Source organism: Lycorma delicatula, chromosome 8 (assembly GCF_047948215.1).
Source record: "Lycorma delicatula isolate Av1 chromosome 8, ASM4794821v1, whole genome shotgun sequence".
Lineage (NCBI taxonomy): Eukaryota > Metazoa > Arthropoda > Insecta > Hemiptera > Fulgoridae > Lycorma > Lycorma delicatula.
In genome coordinates, this window is record NC_134462.1 from 17,320,361 (window position 1) to 17,347,380 (window position 27,020).

The window sequence follows — 27,020 nt, forward strand, 5'->3', positions numbered from 1 at the left end:
CTGTGACTTATTGTTTAAGATAACTGAATTATGACAAAGAGGTCAAGTTGCAAGAAAAGCTTGAATTTCAGCAAGTAATGCTTTAAGTAATGGAGCACAATCACTTTTTCCTTCGATTGAAAGATATGTTGGTTCAGCTTTCAGAAGAAGACATATATGATGGTTTTGTTCAGACCAACAATATAATGAAGCGGTACTTTCTACTTGTTCAACAATACCTAATCTACATCTACCGCAAAGAGCTGTTAATACCTGTAACATAAAATATTATTTCAACTGTAATCAGTCTATTTTTAAAAGTTAATAATTGAACTACATTAATTCATTTCCTGGCATAAAAATCTAATTATTCACATGGGGTGAACTGATTCTAAGTTAATCTGGATTTACTAAATTTTAAACAGAAAATCATAGTTATGACACAATTTTAAAGTAAGGTCAGTTTTGAATTTGCCAACACGTGCGAGGTCTGTTCAAAAAATACGTAGACAAACGTCATAAAACAAAATGTACTTTATTTAGAAGTTACTTGTTCAAAGTACTCTCCTCCCTGACGCACACACTTATCCCAACAGAGTTTCCACTTTTGGAAGCAATCTTGGAACGCTACTTTTGTGATGTTCTTCAGTTACTTTGTCACATTTGCTTCAATCTCAGGAATCGTCTCAAATCTTCTTCCTTTCAAAGGTCTTTTAAGTTTGGGGAATAAGAAGATGTCATAAGGAGCGAGGTCAGGTGAGTAGGGTGGGTGGGGAAGAACAGTGATCGAGTGTTTGGCCAAAAACTCATGAGTTCTGGGGGATGAATGGGCTGGAACGTTGTCACCATGAAAAAACCAGTCACCACTCTTCCACATTTCTGGCCTTTTTTGCCGCATCCCAAACCTCAAACCTCTAGGTTTGAGAACTTCAGTGAACTTCTCTGATCGTCAGACGTCAATTTGCCCGAACCAGGGTGTTGATTCTGTGTACATGCGAGTCGTCAGTTGACGTGGAAGGACATCCAGGACGCTGATCGTCTTCAACAATCTTTAAAACATCAATGCCACTTAAAATATGTTGCACGCTTCATAGCAATGTTGCCGTAAGCCGTCTTGAGCATATCAAAAGTTTCACTCACACATTTTTGAGTTTCACACAAAATTTCACGGCAACTCTTTGCTTGTTCAAGTCACTCATTCTAAAATCCGCAAAAATAAAAAAAATACACTTCACAAACAACCATGTAGTTAAGCGACCAATAACGACGATATTTGCAATCAAAAAACTGTGTTGTAATCAGCTGATCTGTACAAACATAGCTACGCCGAGCGGATTGACTGGAACCAACTGGACCCACGCAATTCAAACAGTCTACATATTTTTTGAACAGACCTTGTATATATGCAATGTAAACAAATGGTGCATGCATAGCTGTTATTTCAATCAATAGTTTGGTTATTAATGGTTTATATTCATCAATTTATAATCACTGCTACAATTCATGATCCTCTCGTGTAAAGTATGACGAGTAATCCAATTAATGGCAAAAAACAATTCTGCAGTTAAAACTCACAGGCAAATTTGTGACATTATTATAGTGAAGCTATAATAATTATAGTAAGACAGTGGTGATACTCATTTCAAATTTGCCATGTCAAATTGTCTTTGACGTTTTACAAACTTTGGTTTAAGAAATTTTTACTTAAAAACTGAGTTATAAAAAATGGTGTGCAGGATGAATGCCAAAGAGACATTAACTGACACACACAAGCAAAAACGTCTTTGCAGCAGCACATGAATTTTTATGAAATTATGAAAATGAAGGTGATGGATTGTTGAATCATGCTGTTACTGAATATGAAAGGTGAATTTTTTATTGTCACTGGCAGCAGAATTTCTTGATGAGAGAACAAAGAAAGCTAATGAAACTATATGAAAAATATGTTAAAAAAGGCAGGTATAAAGAAAAGCAGTAAATAATTATAGCTTTCATCCTTAAATAATAATTTTTCATATTTTTAAGATTTGTTTTTATTTCAAAACATACCTCAAATAAAGAAAAAATATTAAACTGCTTTACATAAGAAAGCTTTCAGAAGGTTTATTTTTTTACTTTATTTTTGGTTATTGCAAGAAATTCTTTAATTTTTGCATCTATTTTTTGATGCAAAAAATACATATCTATTTTTAGATATTTTTTGCATATTTGGGGAAAATTCTGTCTTTCTCAAATTTCAAATTTATTTGTGAGAAATTATTTAATTTTTCGCAAATTTGCAATAAATTCATTACATCTCAAATTAGCGAGAACGTTTTTTTTTTACTTTTATCGCAAATTTGCAATAAGTTCTTAATTTTTCACAATTTTGCAAATTATTTTTTGCAAATAATAATATTTTTTTTCAAATTTGCGAGAAATTATGTAATTTATCACAAATTTCAGAGGAATTCACAAATTTAAAAAAAAATTGAGAGAAATTCTTTACTTTTCTCAAACTTCAGAGAAATTCATTATTTTTTCGTTAATTTGTGAGAAATTCTTTACTGTATCTGAAATTTATGTGAAATTCTTTACTTTTTTTCACATATTTGGGAAATATTCTTTAGATTTTCTCAAATTTGCAAAAAATTCTATACTTTTTCACAAATTTATGAGAAATTCCTTAATTTTTCTCAAATTTGCAGGAAACCTCTAATTTTACAGTAATTCAATGATTTTTTTTTAATCTGAGAGAAATCCTTTAATTTTTTGCAATTTGCAACATATCCTATAATATTTTAATATTTGGGTGAAATTCTTTAATTTTTCTCAAGTTTATGAGAAATTCTCTATTTTTCACAAATTTGCAAGAAATTTCTTAATTTTTCTAAAATCTGTAAGAAATTCTTTAATACTTCTCAAATTTGCTATAAATTCTTTTCTTTTTCCCAAAATATGCGAGAAATTCTTTATTTTTTCTCATATTTGGAAGAAATTCTTATTTTTCTCAAATTTACAAGAAATTCTTTACTTTTTACAAAAATCTATGAGAAATTTTATTGTTTTTTTGCAAATTTATAAAAAATCTTTACTTTTTCTTAAATCTGAAAAAGTAACAACAATTACTCACAACTAAAAACTGTCCTTTTTGCTACTTGTTTCTAGCCTTAAAATAACACAACACCTCATGCAAGAGATATTATAATAAATTAAAATTTCACTTTATTTTTTGTATATCCTGTACTTTAAGCACGTATAGTTACTATATTAAATTTTACATGTTCTCAAAAACAAACAACATAAATTTTATTTTTTTACATTTGTAAAAAAAAATTAAAAAAACAAATAAAAGCTTTTGTTTTTGAATAATTTTTTGACATAAACTTAAGAAATGTAATTTGTTTTTAACAAAGATTAAAAACATACAAATAAAAGCTTTTGTTTTGTAATAACTTTTTAATACAAGATGCACATATATTTTTTATATAACTGAGATCTGATAAGAATGAGTTATTATCATTAAAACTCATCAGAACCTTTCAGCTCTACAAATATTGTTATATAAAATGTAGGTAGCATTGTCAGGAGGTTATAAGATAAATATATATATATATATATATATATATATATATATAAACATAAATTATTTACCTGAGGAAAGTCTCTAGCTACTACTGGTCGTAACATTAAGGAAGACCTATGAATAAGTTGTCCACTGGATAGAAGATCTGTATATGTTTCTGAACCACTCATCACAGCTGATAAAAATGCTGAGACATTTACATGTAACCAGAAATCTATTTTATCTTGCGATGTACCATCATCACCCTTAAAAAAAAATTTAAATAACACAATCTCATTATCTTTATTCAAATGTTACACCAACAGAGATCAATGCTACATTTAAACAAATGCAGCATTAACATTTTTTTTTGAAAAATTTGTTTAATTGCAGTAAACTAAGTATTAATAGAGTAAAACATGTATATAAATAGTATAACAAATCAAAAACAGTAAAGAATACTGATAATAAAAGTGTCTATAAATGAAAGGTTGTAGAATAAATGATACAAGACAGCAATTATAGTGATACTGTAATTCTCAAGCACAACAAACAAACTTTTGAAACACCAGGAAACTTGAGAAATGAAGAGTACTCTTCTGCTGTCTTCTTCACTAAGCTATGATATACTGTTGCATATCAAAATCCAAAACCAAAAAATTCATTAGCAGAGAGTAAGCAAATTTTGACTAGTATATTTGTCACAATCATATAAAATTTAGTGTAAAGCAACAATATATTCCTTTAAATTATGAATATATATATATATATATATATATTGACTCAAACAAAATAAAGAAAGCTATGATTTTGAAATATAAACCACATCAAATTGGCATGCAAGTTTAAGCTGAATGGTAAAACTAAAATTCACATTACCATCACTGGTTTTGTAAAATGTAAAACTGACATTTTTAAAAATTACTGAAAAATAGTACATTGCATCCCCTCAGTAATAAAATCATTAAAAAAATATATAGAAATCGAGTTTGAATTAAAAAAAAGAATAATAATCAGCTTCTTCTAATCTGTTACAGTTTTTTCTCCACTGTCATGGATGTTTGATTTTGAAGAAACAATCTCAACACAGATTTCACGAAAACTCTGAAATTGAGGGTTTTTATTTTAATACAATATGCTTTCTATGCATACATGGAAATATTATATAATAATTTCTATGTTCAACCATAAATTACCAGTCTCTTGTTTGAATCCAAAAGGGCATTACACAGGATTAAATAGGCTCTGTGACCAGCCTATTCTCGTAATTTATTAACATCTGTTTTTAAACATAGGTCTTGCTTAACATGGTAGTCTATCAGAACAAACTATAGAAATTTAAATGGAAGACAAGAAACTAACACACAATAACAAAGTGCCCAACATCAGCACTAATTACTGAATTAAGAACTAGACTGAGTGGCAAACATGCTTAAGTGAGGGGATACCAAATGCATTATGCCAAACAAATGCATAATTTAATAAGATGTAATAAAATTTAATAAATTTAAAAAACAAAAATGTAATAAATTTTCATTTTTATGTTCTACTGGAGGCAAATACAGTTTAAACCGATTGAGATCAAACAGATAAGGGAAAATATTCATGTAAATAGATGTAAAAGTATGCTTAAATATAAGTTTAGCAGATATATTTTTTTCAGTAGGCTCAACTTTACTAATCCCTGTCTGATTAGTACACTTTCTTTGAAATGTGCAGCATTGGCTACCCCTGCTACAAAACATCAAAACATATATTAATATACCTTAAGAAAAATTGTTAAAAATCACATCTGGTTTTATCTGATGCAAAAGCTGTTTATTCTAATATTTTTGTTTTTAAAGCTGAACTGATGACTGTAAACTTCTACGTGTGTCTGATAAAAAATCTAATTTTCGGGCATATGTTTTCCAAGACCATTAATAAAATAAAACACACAGCAGTTTGCTTTTGTTTATAGTAAATTTATTTATTTTAATTTCCTGTCCTTATACTTATGTTGTAATAATTAATTTTATTTCCTCAGCTAGATTACATCATTGTGCTAAAATACAAACCGACTATTTACTTTAATGAAAATATTATTGGTTGAATAACAAAGTCAGTTTGTACTACAGCAAACCAGTACTATTGATAAGAGAACATTAAAATACTAGAGTATAAAAGATAACTTAAAAACTTACAGCTGTAATAATTTTATCACTGGCAAGTCTATTCATAGCTGGCTGTGATAGGCAAAGCATTTCTTTTGATGGAGTTGATATTCCCATAGCTTCTTCATAGCCATCTTTCAATTTCACTAATTCTCCTTCACTCTTTTTAGATCTTTTATCTTTTTTTGCTTTTAAAAAAAGGAAAGTAACATTATAAATTTATCCTTTTAAAGTAGATAAATAAATACTCTTAATTTTTATAATTTTATAATAATATTTACTATGACAAAAAAAAGAAATTATTACAAATAGATGCAGTATAAGTTGAATTTTCTCAACATCAGATATAATTAATCATTAATAAAATCAGCTGTTTATAGCAGAATAGAAGTAATAACTAGCCAAAATATAAAAGCATAAATGAAATGGAAAATCTTTCCAAGAACTGTTATAAAATTTCTATTATAAACTAAAACTTCAACGAATTTTTTAATTACACAAATTCCAAATTATTTTGTGACAGCATAGGAATTTGATAGCAAGAAACATAAATAAAAATATATGAAATCACTGAAGTAAATATTTTTTTGCTGTATTTTTGTAAACAACATAAAGATCACAAGGAAATAAAACATTACCTTAGTGATCATTTTCAACCAAAACTTTAATCATACATAAAATTGCTTAGATAACTGTTGCTATAAAAAAATTGAATGCTACCTATACAATTTTATTTAATTATCTCAAAAAGCAAGATTAACCCTTTGATATATTAAATTTTTACTATAATTTAACTTTCTACAAAAATAAGCATACAATTCAATAAAAGATTAGTTAAAAAAAAGAAAATTCTGCTCTAAGCCAAATTAAAAGCAGTATATTGTTTTTAGTTCTGTTCATTTTAGTTTAACGACCACAGAAGGGAGTATATGATGAAATATCAAAACGCTTACTGATACACCAAAACACATACTTGTATTCTTTGATGTAAGCACAATCACAGCAAAGTGAATGCATTAAGTTATTTATTCATTTTATTTATGCATTAGTTATTTATTCTTTTTTTTCCAGTTTTCATCAACTGATAGTTATCTACATCACTGAAGATTAAATGTAGAGGAAGATTGCAATATAAATTATATATAATTTACTGTGATAAAATATATTCTATTCTAAATGTATAATTTAGGGCAAAGAAAATAATAATTTTTAATAACTTGATGCTAACAGATAAAATGCTAGTAACATTTTGTTAACTCACAATATTATTTCTATATACATCTTAAACCAGGGCCAAAAAATTCTCCTTTTTCAGAGTTAAAAGGAATATTTCTTCACAATAGGACTTATCAAACTTCATTCAATAGTTAAAATAAATTTTAATGTACTATACTGTGCAAATTAATTGGAACAAGCAACTTTTTTCTCTAAATTGTTATGTAATTGCCAATTATGTCTAAAGCTGCCTTAAACCAGTTATATCTGCCTTGTGGTGGTGTAACTGTTTGGCCTTGACAATAAGAAAGCAGTTTGACTGGTTTTAAAGTGGAAGTAGTAACCTTTAGCTTCAGTTGTGAGCCTTTGAGTGTGGCAAGTAAATGTTAGTTTTTGTGCTCAGTGTAACATATGTTGCTTTTGTTTGTTTAAAAATGGATATTTCTCTGAGGAAGCATGCAAAAATTATTGCTCTTAAAAATCACACTTCTATGACAGTGAAAGACATCGCTTCTGCAATTGATGTAGACAAACCAAGCGTATCAAGAATTCTGACCACATTCAAATAATCTGGATTATTGTTCCCAAAACGAGAGGAAATGTGGGCACTGAAGGAAAGTTACTCCAAGAACTGATAAAATTTTAATAAGAAATAGTAAAATTAATCCAAAGAAAACAAACTCCTTAAAAGAGATTTATTGGCAACTGGTTTTGATGTTTGTTCAACTGTACACCGTAGGCTTCTGGAATCTGACCATAAGGCAAGAAGACCAACGAAACAACAATTTTTTAACTCTTAAAATGAAGAAAAACTCTTTAGCATGGGCCCAAAATGTAAATCATGGACTGCTGATGACTGGAAGGAGGTCATTTTTAGTGATGAAACTCATTTATTTGTGCAGGGTTACGAAGTAAATGTCGTGGGACAAGGTGACAGTGAACCTTTGAGATCTGAGCATGTCTAACAAACTGTAAAACACTCTCTGAAACAATGTTTTGGAGTTTTTATGCAACAAGTGGCACTGGAAGCTTAGTTCCTGTTTAAGGTATAATAAATTCAACCATGTACATAGAATTATTACGATTTAGGATTGTTCAATTTGTGCAAACGTTTTTTAACGGGACTTTCAACATGACTAGGCCCCTTGTCATAATTCAAAATTTGTCAAGACTTCCACGCTGGAAAATAAAATTAAAGGGCTTGATTGGCCTGGAAATTCACCAGACTTAAATCCCACTGAGAACTTATGGAATATTTTGAAGAGATGTTTAGATAAGATGGACTCTACGACAAAAGAACGCATGATAACTAATGCTACAAAAATGTGGTCCATGACGATGAAATGAAGAATATGTGCACTAATCTAGTGCAGTCAGTGCGCTAAAATGTCTTCAAGAAGTCATTTCTGTTAAAGGAGAACAAACTTCATACTATTAAAGGTATAGGTATTGTATATAAAGGCATAGAATGAATAAAAGCATAGTTTTTTGAAAAAGAGTGTTTTACTTTGTCCCAATTAATTTGCACAGTATAGTAATATCTTGCAGTTAGCAAGCAGAACACAAATGTGAATTTGGCATTGTAAATTGACACAATTAGAAATGGATTAATTTCTAGAACTAGCAGCATAAATAAATAAATGCAAAGTATTCTAACGTAGATGAAACATCATAGGTATTTTGAGAACAGTAAGCAGATGCCCAGCTTACTTACAACTTTACAGCAGCTCCTACATTTATCAGCAGAAGTAATTTTCAGTATCTATCACTAACCCTGAGCCAGTTTAATATTTAACAAGGAAATCTGTAATATCATTCCTCACAATCTCACAGAATCCAAAACTTCACATAAATGAAGTAACCTTTTCACAGATTTTATGTAAATATAAATATGGTGTTTAAAAAAATGCCTACTTCAAAATACTATAATCTTATATATATATATATATAAGATTATATATATATATGTATCTTTGTCAAATATTTCTATCATGGTGGAAGGAATATAATTTTAAGAATCAAAATCATAAAGGCATTACATTAATAATCAGTATACGTATACAGAAAAGAGTAAGAGGCAGATCTTTTGAATTTTAAAGTTTTTAACAGTTGATTCACACACTAGATGTTATGTAGATTAGTTAACACATTAAATACCTCATCAACAAAAGAAAAAAAAATTTTTAATGAGGAGATAAATCAATAGAATAAAAAGGTGATTATAATAAAATTATACTCACATTTACTTGAATGTTTATGTTTCTTTGGTTTTTCCTCTTTCTCAATGGATTTTTTATTTTTCTTAAATTTTGTTTTAGTGGTAGACTCTTTATTAGACGGCACTTCTTGATAATCATTGGCTGACCATAGATCAGTTGTAGTTTCTTCCTGCTAAACAATGAAAAAATTGTATGTTTTTTGTTTTATTTATACAATATTTCAATTTTTTTTTCTTTTAAATGACATTAAATTTAATAAAAGTTAGTTTATTTCTGTAAAAATACAGTACAACTATACTGTACATCTGTTTTAATGCAATGTTTAATATAAATTAAACCAAAGAAGGTAGTAGTTATAAACTTTTTTTTATATTAAAAAAAAGCTATTATAATTAAAATTTCTGCAACAAAATTTGAATAATTTACTGTACTAGATTTACAACAATATTTTTATTTACATGCAACGGATAGAAAATAATTTTGAACACAAATTATTTTTTTTAAAATAAACTGTAACTTAACACTTTCAGATCCATTCTACTAATGGTGCCTAAATGTTATTTATTCTATTCTAAAATTACTTTTTCACATTAATAAATCTCTAAGTATATTGGGTAAAAAGGGAGCTTTTTTCATGCATTCTGCCAACAATTTTTTACAATACTAATGACGGCTTGCACACTGAACAAAGTATAGGGATACATAAAAAATTTGAAAGTGGCTGTGATGCAATGGAGAATGAGTCACAATGTCCATAGATCAGCATTAATGATGATAAAATTCAGGCCGTTCATGACCTTGTGGAAGATGACTGCCACATAACCATAACTGAAATTGCATCAAAGATGGCCAAAATAGTTGGGAGTGTGCATATAATGTTTTCAGATACTCTTGGATACAGCAAAGTATCAGCAAGGTGGGTTGGTTCCACATCTGAGAAATGTCCGAATAGAGATCTGTCAGTGTCTTCAGATTCATTTTAAGGAAGTAGGAGAGGCATTTTTGGACCATACTGTGACTTTTGATGAAACATGGGTCCACCACTACACCCCGGAAAGCAAGAGAACAAGTATGGTGTGGAGGAAAAGTGGGTAGGGAGCACTGATCCAAGGCCAAGAAACACATTAGCTGAAAAATTTCTGGCAACAATGTTTAGGAAGTGAAAAGGTGTGTTGCTGATTGATCTTCTGCACAAACAAAGGATGGTGAATGGAGCATACTACTACTGCCAGTAGTTGGATGATGTCAGGGCTGCTTATAACAGCAAATGACACTGGCAACCAATTTCCAACGTCCTCCTTCTCCACGACAATGCACAGCCGCATATAGAAGCTCACGACTCAAGATAAACTCCCACCCACCCACCATACAGAGTAGACTTATCACAATGTAACATTTTTCCAAATGTTTGGTTTGCTGAAAGAAGCTTTAGGAGGGGAAACATTCGAAGACGATGCCGAACTTAAGCTATTATGTGTGCAACTGGGTGCTGGAGCATCCATATATGCTTTTATGAGTGGGATAAGGAAACTACCTGTACGATGGAGAAAATGTATTTCTGTTCAAGGAAACTATGTAGAAAAATAAGGCAATTTATCTGGAATTTTATCTAATATCAATAAAGCTGCATAAACTCCAGTTTATATTTGAATAACCCTCATATATGTAATTAATTATTTAAAATTCAAAAATATGAAATAATATTACGGGGAATATATGAAGATACTAAAAATAAAAAATAACTCAAAAACCATCAAGAGAAAATTCAGATTTTTTGATTTTTAATTAGTATTATTTAAAAATTCATCAATATAATATTGTTTCTTATTAAAAAAATTTTTTTAAATTAAATTATAACTATAAGAAGATTCTCTTTAAATGGTACAGTAATCTATTAAAAATGTCATTGAAACCATACGACCTTTTCTTCTTTTTTACTGTGTGGATTATATGAAAACAGTTCCTTTTTTACAGAAAAGGTAGATAATGTTATTTTTTAAGAGTAAAAGACCATTCTTTTTAGCAAAGATTGTAATACATAAATACACAAACTCAAGGATAAGTTAACGTATTTAATCTTCTAAATATCAATCTACAAAATTCATACTTATGGACACCAGATAATGAACTGATAACCCATTTTTGTGTCTTGAAAACTTGTTCTGACTTTCTGAGATAGCCCAAAAAGATAATATTCAGATGAGAATACACATAAGCAAAATAAATATTTAATAATGATGACTAGCTTAGCATTAATAAAACACTAAAGGCACTTCAAAGCAAAATCACAACACTGAAATAGATTATGTAAGCTATAGAGAAATATTTTTAAAAAGGAACTGCTTATAGGTAAATAAAATGACTACTTTTTTTTATAATTTGCTGAATAAAATTTATTAATTTACTTATCTAATTGACAACAAATTTAATAGATTCATCAATCATATTGATTAAGTCAGTATATTTGAAAACAAATGTTTATAGAAAACGTTTTATTACTATACTTGGATATTAACAAAACATGTTCACTGCAACTTAACATTCTTTACTTTGATGGTCACCTCTACATATTCCCCTAACAGAATCATCAGAAGTGCAAGTTTCAAAATAACTACAAATAATGGACACTTTCTTCCAACATCAAGACATATCACAAAAAGAAATGTGAATCATTTATATGTAAAATATTTTATTTAACATCTCTGCACCATGGTAAACTAAATTAAATTAGAGCTGTATATGCAAAAATAGCTGTTCTATAGCATAGATAGATTTACCTTCTTTTTCTTTTTTTTGGAATGTCTTGCCTTTTCACTAGTTTCACTGACAGGAGGGTACCTATGTTCTAATACAGGTAATTTTTCTTCTTCTCTCAACGGTCTACAAGAAAATAACAAAATCATTAAATGACATTTCATGTTAAATTACCATTTAAAAAAAAAATTCTTTAAATTTAAAAATATACACAGGAGTCGAACAGCTATAACAACATCAGGCAAACAATAATATTTCTGGCAACTGTAAAATTTAGTTTTTATAAGTTCAGCGTGAACTGATCTCTTAAGAAGACTAGATACAATACAGAAATTTATCTCTCCAAGTAATGGTAGGAAATAATGTTAATATCAATTAGCACTAACCAATATATAGCTAAGGACATTTTTTCTTTTTTATTAATCTACTAATTAGAAACAATAAGATGGAAATTTAACATCAAAAGTAGACACATTCAAAAATAATGTTGTGAGTTCAGTACTTCAAAGTAAACGATCTCAACCTAATTTCATGTAAAATATATACAAATATATATAGATTTACATTATAATGGCAAATCTAATTATTCAATATGATATTAGTGTATATTTACAAAAAAAAAGTTAAAAAACAACACATAGACTTGAGTCAGAGAGCTCTCGAATATGTAACAGGAATGTTCACCACTTATCTATTATCATTGCTGTTATTGAAGATATATAAAGAATACAAATAAGCTACCTGAACCACTCAAAAAATCTTTACATGAAGTTAACTCTAAAATGGAACCAAGTTGGACGCTATCATTTTGGATTTAAAGGAGAGGTCCTCTCTTCAATCACTCTGAAAAGGGGATCAATAAACTCCATTGTAAGCTAACTGCTTATCCTTGTTACCTTATAAAATTTTATTAAAATAAAGAAATATATACCGGGTAAAAAGAATATTATTGCCAACATCATTTCCAGAACTGATGAAAAAATTTAAAATCTAAAAAAAATAAAAAGAATTCAAAATTTAAAAAAATGACCAAAAGCAAGATAAATGGATGAAAAACGCTAAAATGAAAGCAGAAGGCAACTTAAATGTCTCTAGATATTATACAGTTTACGAGCTATATTATTTTGTAAAAAGAATTGGTGAAATGGATTTGGAAAATAGCTCATCCTGAAATATTTTTTAAGAATCTAACTGAAGAAATGTACCAAAAATTAAGATATGCTGGTATTACTAAAATTCTAGTATCATACTCAAATTGGAACCTAAGGTAAATAGTGACAAATTTTTGTTTTCGAGACAGACTACAGAAATTCGGCCTGGCTAACTCCGATATGTGTCTGAAATGTGGATTATTGGACGATGCTTATGAAGGTGCTAGTTATGACTTTATGCAACCCATTGGGTTGGTCTAGTGGTGAACATGTCTTCGCAAATCAGCTGATTTTAAAGTCGAGAGTTCCAACGTTCAAGTCCTAGTAAAGGCAGTTACTTTTATATGGATTTGAATACTAGATCATCTTTGGTAGTTGGGTTTCAATTAACCACATCTCAGAAATGGTTCACCTGAGACTGTACAAGAATACACTTCACTTACACTAATACATATCATTCTCATTATTCCTCTGAAGTAATAAAGTAATACCTGATGGTGATTCCTGATGGTGATTATCGGGTTGACACTTGATCTCTTATGTTAATTGGAAAAGCCAGGCCGAATGGGTTATCATAGAAAGTTTTATTTCATATTTGGTAAAGAAATGAATCACTGAAGGAGTGTGATGTTCCTTCACGCTTGGACTTTCCTTCTTTGTGTTTATGTTTGGTTTTATTGTTATTTTTTTTAATATTTAGCTAAACTGTTACTGTTTTTTGTTTCTGTTTGGTTATAGATTTGTTTGTCTTTCATTAATATGTTTTATATTACTGTTATGTTAATTTGTTATTGTTATGTTTTGTTAGTGTTTTTGTGTTGCATATGATTCGTTGTGTTGAACTCATTTTTACATTTCAGGTAGGTAGAGTTCAGTTCCTTCGTTCCTAGAAAGTCACTAAGTCTTGTTTGAGACTTGGCTAGATATGTTTCGTTTGGAGTTTACATTAGTTAGTAGTACACCATGGAAATGTCATTTGTGGCATTCACATTGGTGGCATCCTGGCTGAGGCTTGACTGAAAGATGTCATTTCTAAGGTACTGAAGATGACCTCTGGTAAAGCCCATAAGAGCTAGGTGTGACACACATAGAGGGTGTCTTCCTCTATAGGGTAAGAATTACTAAAATTCTAGAATCAAACTCAAACTGGAACATAAGGTAAATAGAGTAACAACATTTTGTAAATACTGTCAACTTATTAAAAGTAGAAAAAATTATGAAATGTACACAATTACAACCTAATACAAAAGATGTAAAATTTCTATAGATTTATTTGAATTAATAAGCAAAAGAATTTTATCAGTGGTTATTTATTATTTTAGATTGTCATACAACACTTTTTAAATTTATCCCATCAGAAAAGCTACTTCTGTTACTTTACTGAAAAATATGTACAAAGAAATCGGAAAATAAAAATTCATAATTACCAATCAATGGAAGTTAATTTACAAGCAAAGTTTGAAAGCAAGAAATGGACAGGCTAGGAATAGCATACAGACTTATTTCTATTATTTTAAATTTCTTTAACCCCTACTTTTCTAAGGATGCCTTGCTGCAAAGCAAACTTTTTCCACCCATGAAGAATTACAATTAATATGAACAATTCTTTGCAAGCTCTTAATTTTTCTGATTACAAAACAGCCAAATAATTTTAATACATAAAAAACAATTAGAATGAATTTAAAATTTAAATACAACCACCAAATTCCAAAATACAATTAAAAACTTGTTAAAATACTGTTATATGAAATTTACACCAAAAGTTTCTATCAGCTTATAATCTTTCACAGAACGAATGCATACTACTCAAGAAAGGATTCCTTTCATTCAGGTAATATATACTTTGAAAGCAGTAAAGTTTAGTTTGAAAGCCTTAAAATTAGGTGAATTTTAAGCAGGTTAATTATACTTGGGATTTTTATTGTATACATTGGAAAAACATGACACTTTATAATCCACTTTTTTAATTCAAAATCAAACAAATCTAAATCTATAATCTTTACCCTCAACTCAAGAAATAAACTGTTAAAAAACAATGTACTCATTGGAACTCTTCAGTTCTCATGAAGGAAACTACCCAAGTGTTTTGTAGAACATGAAATTACAGATAATTGTGATGAAGTCTCCATATTCAAATGATATGTTGTACCACTAACTTCCATTAAAACAATGTTAAAATGAAAACTCATACAATACAAGAGAAAAACACTACTTTGAAACTTAGCATCAAGATATTTTACATGCAAGTAGTAGACATGAGGGATACGATGCAAAATTATCCTGTCGAATGAAACGGTGAGACAAAGTGATGCATAATTGATTTAGCAAATCAATTAATCTTGAATGGAAACATACAGAAGATACAGCATCTCTGAATAGGCCATCTACCATAGACTAGCACTAATGAAAGAACTCTTTCAGAAACAGGGCTAAGGAACAAAACAGATGGTCATACATCAACTTCTCAGAAAAAAGCACAACAGAAAAAATTCCTGCAATAGGAAAAAAGAAAGGATCCAAGAAGTCAGTAAGTGAGAGGAAAAAGATGGCATTCAGATATACTAAATGATTTAATGAATCTAAGTGGGAGAGAAGCAATAATAAGATAATGATGTAAATAAATGGATAAGAATGACAGACTATTAGAAGATGAGATTATGAATCTTTAAGATTAACAGATTAGAAAATCATAAGAGTAAATTTCTATCAATCCTATAAGTTTGGCAGATTATAATTATAAAGAAAATACTTAATAATTATTATTATTATACTTGACAATCTATATCACTTCTTTTTTTTCTGACATATTAATCTGATGTTTTTTTTTTTAATTTCAGTTGATTTAAAAATTGAATTAATTTAAGCTTTAACAAAATCTAATTAATGGTTTGTTTTATTTTTTCACAAATTTTAAACAGACATTTTGCAATGGAAAATCAAGACTTAATCTGTACTTGCAAGAGTTTCTATATCTAAAAACTTCTACAAATAAAATAACCTTTTAATTACATATATTTTTATATATTTACTATACTTCCTTCAAGTTTACAATAAAAGTATAATTATTTTTTGTATTCTAAAAAGTGATAATTTTGAGCATCAGTTAGTATAAATGTTACAATGTGATCTGTTCAAACAAATATTGCTCATGAAAAAATTAATTTCAATATTTTTAAAATAAGGAAAATATATTAGTTTAAATAACAGTCAAAACCTATTAATAGAAATTTTTAATTAATCTTAATACAAAGCTGATAAAATTATCACCTCATAAAGAAATCTACAATGACACTCGATATGATGCCTAAAAACTCAGTGATGTTTTCTAAGTTATCATATTTTACTAACATTACTAAAATTATGGCCAATAATAATTACTAAAAAGGAAAACAATTTATGAGAAAAATGTCTGACTTTGTACAACTATAAAAAGTTTTTATTTTTAATAATTATAAAAATTTAAGAAAAACATGATTAAAATTTAACAATCTACATTTATAGCTCGTAATCCAGCATAGTACTCACTCATCTAAATTGATATCAAGTGCTCGATGGGGATCATTTTCATCATGTCCTTCAGAGCTCTCACCACCTGAATCCATAGCTCCTTCGGGCATTTCTCCTTTACCTCTATTTACTTCAACAGGTAATTCGTTTTCAAATTCTTTAACGCCGCTGTCATCCGAACTAGTTTCTTTATCAACTTCTATTCCTCCCTTTTTCTTCTTCTTCTTCCGTTTATTCTTTTTAGTTGATTTTCTTAAATATTTGTCAGAATTTAAACCTGAATTAGTAGTAAAATAAAAATCTAATATAGTATGATGAATAGAACAAAAAAATTATATTACCTCCTGTTATGTAAATAAAATTTTAAGAGTTTTTCTCCCTATCTTCAGTTATTTTATAAATACTTGCCATGCATCACACATAAATATAAAGCAAAATTAGTATTAAAAATCCATGTTCTGATGATAAATTCATATAATTCTGATTTTTCTACATGTTTTACACTTAAATATTAATAAATTAGATACAGTTAAATACAGATTACATTATTTAAGGATATCATAGTTTTTCTAATCTCTTAATATAACTACCAATTTTTAACAGTTATTTGACCCTTCAAATAGGCAGATGTTTGTCAATAACATCATAATTTTTATCTAAATATATTTCTAGCAAACCACTTCTTAACATTTGGAAACAAATAATAGTCTGAAGGAGTTAAGTCTGATGGGTAAAGCAGGGAGAGACAACACTCACCTATCTGCAGCGCTCTCAGAGTTTTTACTCCCTAATCAGCAAACAAATTTTATAAATTAAAATAGTTATTTTTTACTTTTTATAGTTAAAGTTTAATTAGATTTTTAATTATATTATATTCATTTATAACTGTACATAATTTATAAAATTTGTTTTCTGACGATGAAGTACAAACTCAGAGAGTTCTACAGATAGGTGAGTGTTCTTACCTTTTATTTGAACAATAACTGGTAGATTTAAATATTGAAAAAAAAAATAACTTGATGCAGTAGTACACACGCACGCACGTGCGCACACACACACAATATGACCTACGTATTATACAGTTTCTTTTGGTAGTTTCAGTAGCATACCAAATGGTTTTTTAATTCAGTATAACTTCTCACTTTTATAACTGTCCTAACTATAAAAAATTAACAAAAATGTATCAATTTTCTGCCTCACATTCTCTTCTCTCTTACAATTTTATTCTTTCTTATTATAATAAGAAGAAAGTGTTTTTCTTATTCAATTACTAATAAATAAATAATAGTTATATAATCATTTACAATTAATAAGCAAGTTTCTTTTTGAACAATCAAAAAAAATATTGAAATAAAACGTAGATATGGAATACCTTGTATTTTAAGTGGAACAGATAATTCAATCTCTGCTACCGGAATGTCGGAAGTGATATCATTATTTGTTTTCAGATAATGTGGGTTCATAGCCTGTTCCAATTTACGAGCCTCTCTTAGCTAAAGAAAAATAATAATCAAAATTAATCGGTTCCTTATCATTAAATATACTATATTAATTAAGCTGAAGATAAACTTAAGTTATCAAACTTTATTCAACATATGATAAAAATGTTAAGCACATTGTGACAAATACAGTACAACCCATTCATGCTGACATTCTCTCTACTCATCCAGACATTCATCTGACTGGACATGATCCAGATCAATTAATGTTCAGATAATTCAGAGATCTCATACCACAATAAGAATTAAATGTTAAATACATCAAATTATTTCAAAACATTTTTAATGAATATATTAGATTTATATTTTTACTTACAATCTGATCAATTTTGAAAAAAAAAAGCTTATAAGACAGCTAGTCAGCCAATAAAATAGTGTCACCCTGTCACTCATATTTCTTCAAACAAGGGATAGTTCCACAGAGTTCAACGAACTACTGTGGCTACAAAAGCGTATACTTACAAATTATGTATCTAATTGATGGGTCTAAAATTTAATTAAATGATGGTTGAGTAAACCCTGAAGTCTCAATATACTGATTTTAATGTTTGAACTTTACAATACTAAATCAATTTGAGAGAAAAAAATCAGACCAAAATTACAACAAAAAAAAAAACAGGAAACTGAAGTTTTGTAAATAATATATATTTAAAATATCATAATGCTGAATTGACCCAGATACTCCGGATGTCTGGATGAACAGGATCTGGATAACAATTTGATATTATTATGAATACAAAAAAATAAATATCAAAGAGAATAAAAATATTATTAATTTTTTAATAAAACAATAGTAAAATAGAAAAAATATTCGGTTAGAAAAGTATCATCTATATTATTTATATTAGTATCATTTATATTTTTATATAACCAAGATTAAAACTGGAACCATAAGAAAGGAAGTCGAACAGTGATGTTCTTTATAATTAAGGAGATATAACATTTCTTACAGTACTGCTACCAATTTTTAAAACACAATTCATATTATAGCAAACACAAATACATTTGGCAAAGGATGTTCTGAACTGATGTGAGAGCACTTCAAACAGTTTGATGTAGGAGTTGTTTTTACTGAATGGTATTTTATCAATAAATTACTTAACCATATTTTACAAATTTTACTGAAGAATTAATACCTTATGTAACTGTTCTTCAGTAGGTTCAGGAGACGGTTTCGGTTCAAAACTACTATTCTTAACAAATAAATCAACAACAGGGTTCTTTTGGAAATTTTCTTCATCTTCTTCCTCTTCACTTTCAGATTCTGGTGGTTCATTAATCCATTCATCCAGATTTAACCTGCAAATAATACAAAATATAAGTTAAATGATTTACTTAATCTGTTCCAAAAAGAATAAATTTAATTCCACTCTTTTGCAAAGATAAACATGAACGAGAAATATTTCAAGGCCTAAAATATTAATGATTTGAATGTTAAATACCTGTGAATAGATGTAAAAGATCATCTGCACCTAAACTTACATATGATTACAAGGATGAACAGAAATCAAGGGAGAAGGAGAATGAAATGACACATTATTATTCTTAGAATGTGAGAAGAAAATATAACAGCCAGCAATGAATTGATAACTGATACAGTAGTTTTCGGTTTCAAAATCTTTTGAAAGTTTACCATGACTTTTGAATTTCATTTTTGCCTTTAGTGATTACAATAGCTCACAGTTTTCACTATTCAAATTTCACTTTTAAGAGTGAAATGAATAAAAACTGAATTTTCACACCCCAAAACATATCATCGACCTTCCTACAGACATGAGTTTTAAATTTTCTGTCACAGGAGTCAAAGGATGTTTCCAGACTAAACTTTGTTGCTTACTCTCAGATTCAAACCCATCTGTCAACAGTTATTATCCAATTCTTTTGAATTGGATAATACCTCATCATTTTCATTACATATCAAAACCTTCTGGAAAATTGTCAAACGATTATCTTTGTGACTTAAGCAATTGGCTTATATTGAACTTGGTTACAACTTCATCGACTTTAATTTGTGAATTATTGTAATCTGTTTAACTGTTTCAACATTGTCATAATTCTTTGAAAATGGTTGTCTGTCAGGTGATGTATAACCAGGTGAGCACAGACTTTTAAAAGTTTAAAAAGTCATGGATGACTATAAATAACAAACCATTGGCTTGTATTGAACTAACTTGCAATTTCATCAAGTTTATTTTGAGAATGAGTAATTTGTTTAACTGCTTCAATATTGTCATAATTCTTTAAAATGGAATGCCCATATTTTTGTTGTTCATCACAGAGAGAAATCCTACCTTTTCTAAAGTGAACAATCCTTTTAAAGCAATCTGACAAAGGAACACTCATTTTAAATTGTCTTTTAAAAATAATCGTAACAATTAACAATGGAACAATATTTCCAATGAATAAATGTATAAGATTACAATTTATACCAGAACAGTCAGTCATGTTGTATAACCATGACAGTCAGTCTCATGTCAGTATCCCTCATACATTACCTTCATTAATATATATTAATTTTTTTTAAAACAAAAGCCCATTTTTAACATAAGATGTTATTAGTCTAAAATACTAACATTATTTATAAAAATGGTTAAGCATACCCTTCTGGAACTTGCACTTTTCGTTGAGCTTTAGGTGCAACAGGATTAAGTTCACCAGAAAATAGGGCAGCCATTTCACAAGCGATAATCTCTATTGGTTCACCACCTTTAAGTTGATCATGAATATACTGAACCAGATGCAAAGCTGAACTTGCACGCTCCTGGACTTCAAGATCTGCACTCTGCACAAACTGAGGAAGCCTTTCACAAACATGTGCACATATCTGGAAAAAACAAAAATAAATAAATATATGTCTACTAAAATAAAAAAATTAATACACAAATACATTAACAACTTTTGTTTATAACCAATCATTTGTTTTTTAATTAATCATTTAACTGATTTGAGACAATTCATAATTCTTTTCTATTATGTACTAATATTTTAATTTCAAAATATTTACTACATTTTATATCCTCAATTACTTGTTCCACCTACTCTAATCTTTGACTTTCCCAAGAGATTTTATTCTTTCTCTCTCCTTCTAGTGACAAAATTAAGTTACTTTAAGACTATTAATTAAAAACTACAGATGATCAGCCTTATTCTTTTGGTAAGATTGTACTCTACACTTTTCCTTCTTCAAGTCATCTTCAAATCTCTTCACTTTGTAGTCTTATCGATCAAATTAATTTCCAAAATATTCCTATAAAAGTACATTTCAATGCATTATTCTATTCCATCCTGATTTTCTACAGTATACACTTCACTCTTATAAATCACAAAGCTTTTCAAACATTTTCTGGTGAACTTATGTTTTTGCAGAGCTTAAGTAATATTTCCTTAATAATTTTCTTTTTAAATGTTTGGGTCCTGAGCAAGACAGCAAACCATCCCCAAATCAAATCAATCTCCCCACCAACCAAATCATCCCCAAAATCAATTTTATAATACATAAATGTATTATACATTATTATTTATAATACATAAATAATAATTTACTTTATAAGTAGGTGAGACTAATGTTCAATTAACTGCTAAACATGAAAGACTAATGTAAGAAAATTAATTTCTATTAGTTGAAAAACTCTATGGTATGACATTCTATAAACACACATGTTTATATGTTTAATCTAAACATACAAAGAAATCACACAAAACTGTTATCTTTACAAATTAATTATCTAAATAAAACAGATGAAGTATGTTTGTTTATCAATAGAAAATGTGATTAATAAATGTCATTACACAATCAAGAACATTTAAATGAATAGATTTTGTCATTGGATGTATTTTACAGTTTCAAAAAAATTAATGATGGCAAAGAATCATATAAAACATTTAGGAAATCTTTATATATCATACAAAGTCATGAAAAACAACTTCATATTATAATGAAACAGCATAAAACTGTGTCTCACGTAAAAATAATATCAGTTATTTATAAATAAAAAATCTTATATTTTAAACATTTTTGACCAACTGATATTTTAAAAATGAATCCCACTCAGGCCCACCCTTGTTTTTTGAGACTTAAAAGTTTATTTATTGGTGTAATTATTTACTTCAATAAGTCGCCTTGATTTGGTGCAGTTATTTAACAAGGCTAAAAAATTACAGCTTACAAAAAAAAAATTGTGTACCCTAGTTCAACGTAGTCGAAAATATAGTGTGTCCATAAAATAATAGTGTGGTTTTAAATGGTTATAGCTTCACAACAAAGCATTGTAGAGAAATAAACTACATGTTAAATGAAAGAGACTCCAAGAAAGTTAAGAAACTCCAAGTTTCTTACTTCTTCAGTAGAATTTGATGTGTGCGCCCTTAATTGCTCGCAGTCAAGATGATATTCAGGCTCTTGCCATACATCCAGCATGATAGATGAAACAGCTTCAGTGATTCTTTCTTTTAAATGGTCCAGATTTTGAACATGAACGGAATACACTTATGTTTTACATAACCCCAAAAATAGAAACCCATGGGGAGGTAAGGTCTGGAAACCATGGGCACCAGGTAATTCACCCTTCTCGTCCAATCCAATGCTAAGGAAATGTTTCATTAGGAAAATCCTGCACAATTGTGGCAAAATGTGGAGGAGCTCTGTTCAACTGAAACATGAAGTTCTCTGGTATTTGGGATGCTGCATACCCTTCTAACATATCCAGGAAGAAGTTCCCATTACCATTTCTTCAGCAAATTAGAAGGGCGCCAATAACTCTGTCTCATCCAATAATGTACCCCACATTCACTTTTTTACTGTCATGCTGATGTTCAATAACCAAACAACCCAATATGCTGAGGTTCAGTACCCCACATACGAACATTATGTCCAGAAACATGAAACATTGCTTCATCATTGAAAATGGTCTTATTTAATTAAAAAATCATCATCCTGCCAGAATGTCTACAGCAAAATCAAATTGTTTCCCTTTGTAGTAGAGCTATTATAACACCTGAATTTTGTACGCTGTGAAATGTAACAGTTTTTTTAACACTTTACGAACAGTTTATTTAGGAATGTCCAACTTGCTAGAACACTTCTGCATGCACAAAACTTGTTCGCACTGCTTCAATCATTTCATCAGACACTGATGAACATTGTGGATGTGTTTCCTTCAGTAGGCTGCCTGTTTCTTTGAGTTGTTTGTCTCATTGCCAAATGTTATTTTCATGCAAGGGGGGGTGTCTTCATTGTACACACAATGGTATTCACGCATAACATGTGTAACTGTCTCAAACATATCAAGCCATAACACACATTGAACCTTCCTCTGCATTGCAAACATGATGACTAACACACATGTTTACTTGCGTGTACTGGAAACACAACGCGTATGTGCTAACTTTCAACACATAGACTTGGAGGGTTTGTCTTTCATTTAATGTACAGTTCATCTCTTTACAGTGCTTTGTTACAAAGATATAACCATTTAAAACCCAAATATTATTTTGCAGACACATTGTGCATATATATAGCCAAATATCTGGGCTAAATTTCAACTTTTTGGTCAAAGGGTTTTTGAAATACAAAGCAAATATTGTTTACAAATAATGTTGAATAATATCCCCCTTGCCCCTTTCTTTCTATCTTTTTTCCTATTTAGCCTCCGGTAACTACCGTTTAGATAATTCTTCAGAGGATGAATGAGGATGATATGTATGAGTGTAAATGAAGTGTAGTCTTGTACATTCTCAGTTCGACCATTCCTGAGATGTGTGGTTAATTGAAAACCCAACCACCAAAGAACACCGGTATCCACAATCTAGTATTCAAATCCGTGTAAAAATAACTGGCTTTACTAGGACTTGAACGCTGGAACTCTCGACTTCCAAATCAGCTGATTTGGGAAGATGATGGGTTATCCCCCTTGCCACTAGATCTAATCAACTTAAAACATCGAAATTTTAAAGAACTTAATAAGAACTTTCATACTAAAAGCTCAATTTTATGTGACCACTAAAGCAACGTCAAAAAATCAAAATGCCAAAAACTGCCCTTTGCCTTTTTTAATTCCGACCAAAATTTAATGCCATCAATGCCCCACAAAAAAAATGTTTTGAGTCACCTTGGAAGAATTTACGTTGAGCCAATTTGTTACAATTAATTAAATACAGGCCAATATCCATATACATTAGGTGTACATCTGAAAATTTCTGTTAACCTTTTTTCTTTAAAAGCCTTGAAACATAACATTTACAGAAAACCTGACCCAAAATTTTTGCCCATCGCTATGCTTTTCCTTTATAGCTACGGTACTGTAGTAGCAGCAACAGTGCTACAGCTGGAAAAGTAAATATATAGATATTTGCTTTAATCATCCACTTTCAAAACAATGTAAATAAAAATTAGTAAAAGTAAAAAAAAAAAACTTAAAACATATAGACAAATTGTAATTATATTAGATGTAGTACCAAGATAGCATGACTGACTGGTGATTTAGTCAGCAAAACAGTAAGCACTTTAAGAATATTTTGAACATATACAGCTTGAATATGACCAGGCAAGGAATTCACTCTACCACCAAGCATCGCTTCTAATGTTGCTTCAGCATTATCCAACTCCCTATGAAAATAAAAATGAAGTCAAATTATTAAATTTTCTTTTAATAAAATAAAATTAAAAAATTTTTATAAATAAAGATTTTACTAAAGCCACAGTTAATTATTTAGTGTAATTGTAGTCAACAAAACAGTACTTAAGACACAAAAATGATTTATAGAAAAATAAAATAAATAAAGGTGCTCAAGAGAAATAAAAATTAGCAGAAAGGCAATAAATAAAAAGTGAATAAGAATAAACATGGAGATTTGTTTTAACACAAAAGAATGATTTTGTTACAGTTGAGTAACTTACTCAGTTTTATAGAAATTATACCATAACAAAAGTGCTTTTTGTGCAATTTAAAGTAAATTTCATTGAATATCCTACATTTGGACAAATATCTTCAATTTAAATAGTAAATTTCCCAGTTTGAATTGGAGAGACACTGGATTCCATTCCATTTTTCCCATATCAAATTCATATCTCATCACTAATGTAATTAATATTAGGATATTACTTGTAATTAAATAAATAAATACGTAAATAAGAAAAATATATATTGGGTGTATCTCCCTTTCAACTATGGCACATTACTTTGGTAAGTCGGGAAGAATCTGTGTAACAATAAGAAGCAGACAGGAAGTAGTACTGTCTCTAAAATGCAAATCTGTGGGTAGGCCGCACTAGGAAATGATTCTTAAAAGCATAAGCGACTATACATTACTGATCATACCAACACTCACAAAAATAATATCATGCCAGACTGACTGTACAAAAGTTCTTTTTTGGAATATATTTATCTTAAAAAATTATGCATATTAAAATTCAACAAAAATTTTCTTTAAAGAAGTTTCCTTTGGCAGATATACAGAGTGGCACAAAAGTCACTTGACACTTGTTTATACAAGTACTGAATTTATTTCATTTTATTTATTATAGGCAATTATACTTTATGTTCAAAATGTTTTCTATCTTCATTAATACATTTTTTTCAGTCTTTTGGGATCACTGTTACACACTATATGACAAACTTCTCTAACACTGTCCAAATCACTGAATGCGTCATAAATGTAATCTTTCAGTTCGTCAACAGACTTTCTAGAATAAGCAGTTATTATTACAGTAAACAAGAACATAACGCTGGCTACAATCTGATTTTACAAATGCTGCTAAATTATGAAATTGAAGTTGTCTCTATTCACAATTACACAAAACAAAATGCATGGATGAAGCAATAGAATAATTTAAAAGATTTTTAGCTTGGAGGAAACTCACAGGACAAAAAATAAAAATACTTAATTTCATCAATGATACTGTTCTAGCTGACTGGTTCTGGAAATGATTTAAATGTTAATAAGAATAGGTTCAATGTCAGGGAGAAATTCAATCTGAAAAAATTTAAAAAAGAAAAAATAATTAGGAAAATAATGAGATAAAAACTTAAAAAATATTCACTTAGAGCATGGAGCTTTATGGCAACAAAATACTTATCAGTAGTATGTACAAAAAAACATGATAAATATTAACAACTAAGAATAAAGGTTCTTATAATCTGGCAATAAAGATAATCATCAATCTTGGTGATAAAGATAATCTTCAGAAATATGTTTTTGACAGCATTATCTACCGAGGTTTTAAAAAGAATCCATGAGAAAAAATTTAGAATAAGGTTGAAAATTAAAGTATACTGATTATATTAATTTGGTTATAGAAACCATAAAGGAAGACAAAAATTAGAGGTAAAGAAAAGTGAACTGCAATGGAAGATTACCAAGGATGAAATACGTACTTCTATATTCTTCAATAGACCTACAACAACTGCAATAAACCAACATATCTAACTAACAGATATTAATCATATGACAGTTTCAGAAACTAACTGAACTGCAACGGAAATGAATTAGCTGAAGGAATATAAGCCAATCTACATAATAACATCTGTAAATACAATTTAAGAACTGTATGTGCAACACCAAACTTAATGGTAGCGAATAAGACTTACACTTAATATTTGCATAATCCCATAAGTCATGTTATCATCAACAACAAAAAAATAATAACAATAGTAACAAAAATTAGGAATAAAACACTATAATTAAAAGTGTAAATAAAAAAAATTTCTTACAAAGCAAACTCTCCACAAATCCAAGCAGCAGCATAAAGTACATCAGCCATTTCCTGGTTGTGTAAGTATGTGTGCATCCTCTAACAACTGAGCCATTTTTTGTACAGCAAATCCTCTTATAGCCTGTACACGCACTGCGACATCTAACATTTGAGCAGCTACTAATGGGCCATGTTGTGTACCTTCCATTCTAGTTAAATCTACCAGTACACTTACGTACCTGTTAAAAAAAATTATTAAGTAAATACCATAAACAATACCAATGTGAATAAAAAAATGATATTGAATCAT

General features: G+C 29.1%; 1 pseudogene; it reads right to left on the reverse strand.

Annotated features, from left to right (window-relative positions):
• On the reverse strand, window positions 1–27,020 carry LOC142329141 (AP-3 complex subunit delta-1-like; annotated as a pseudogene).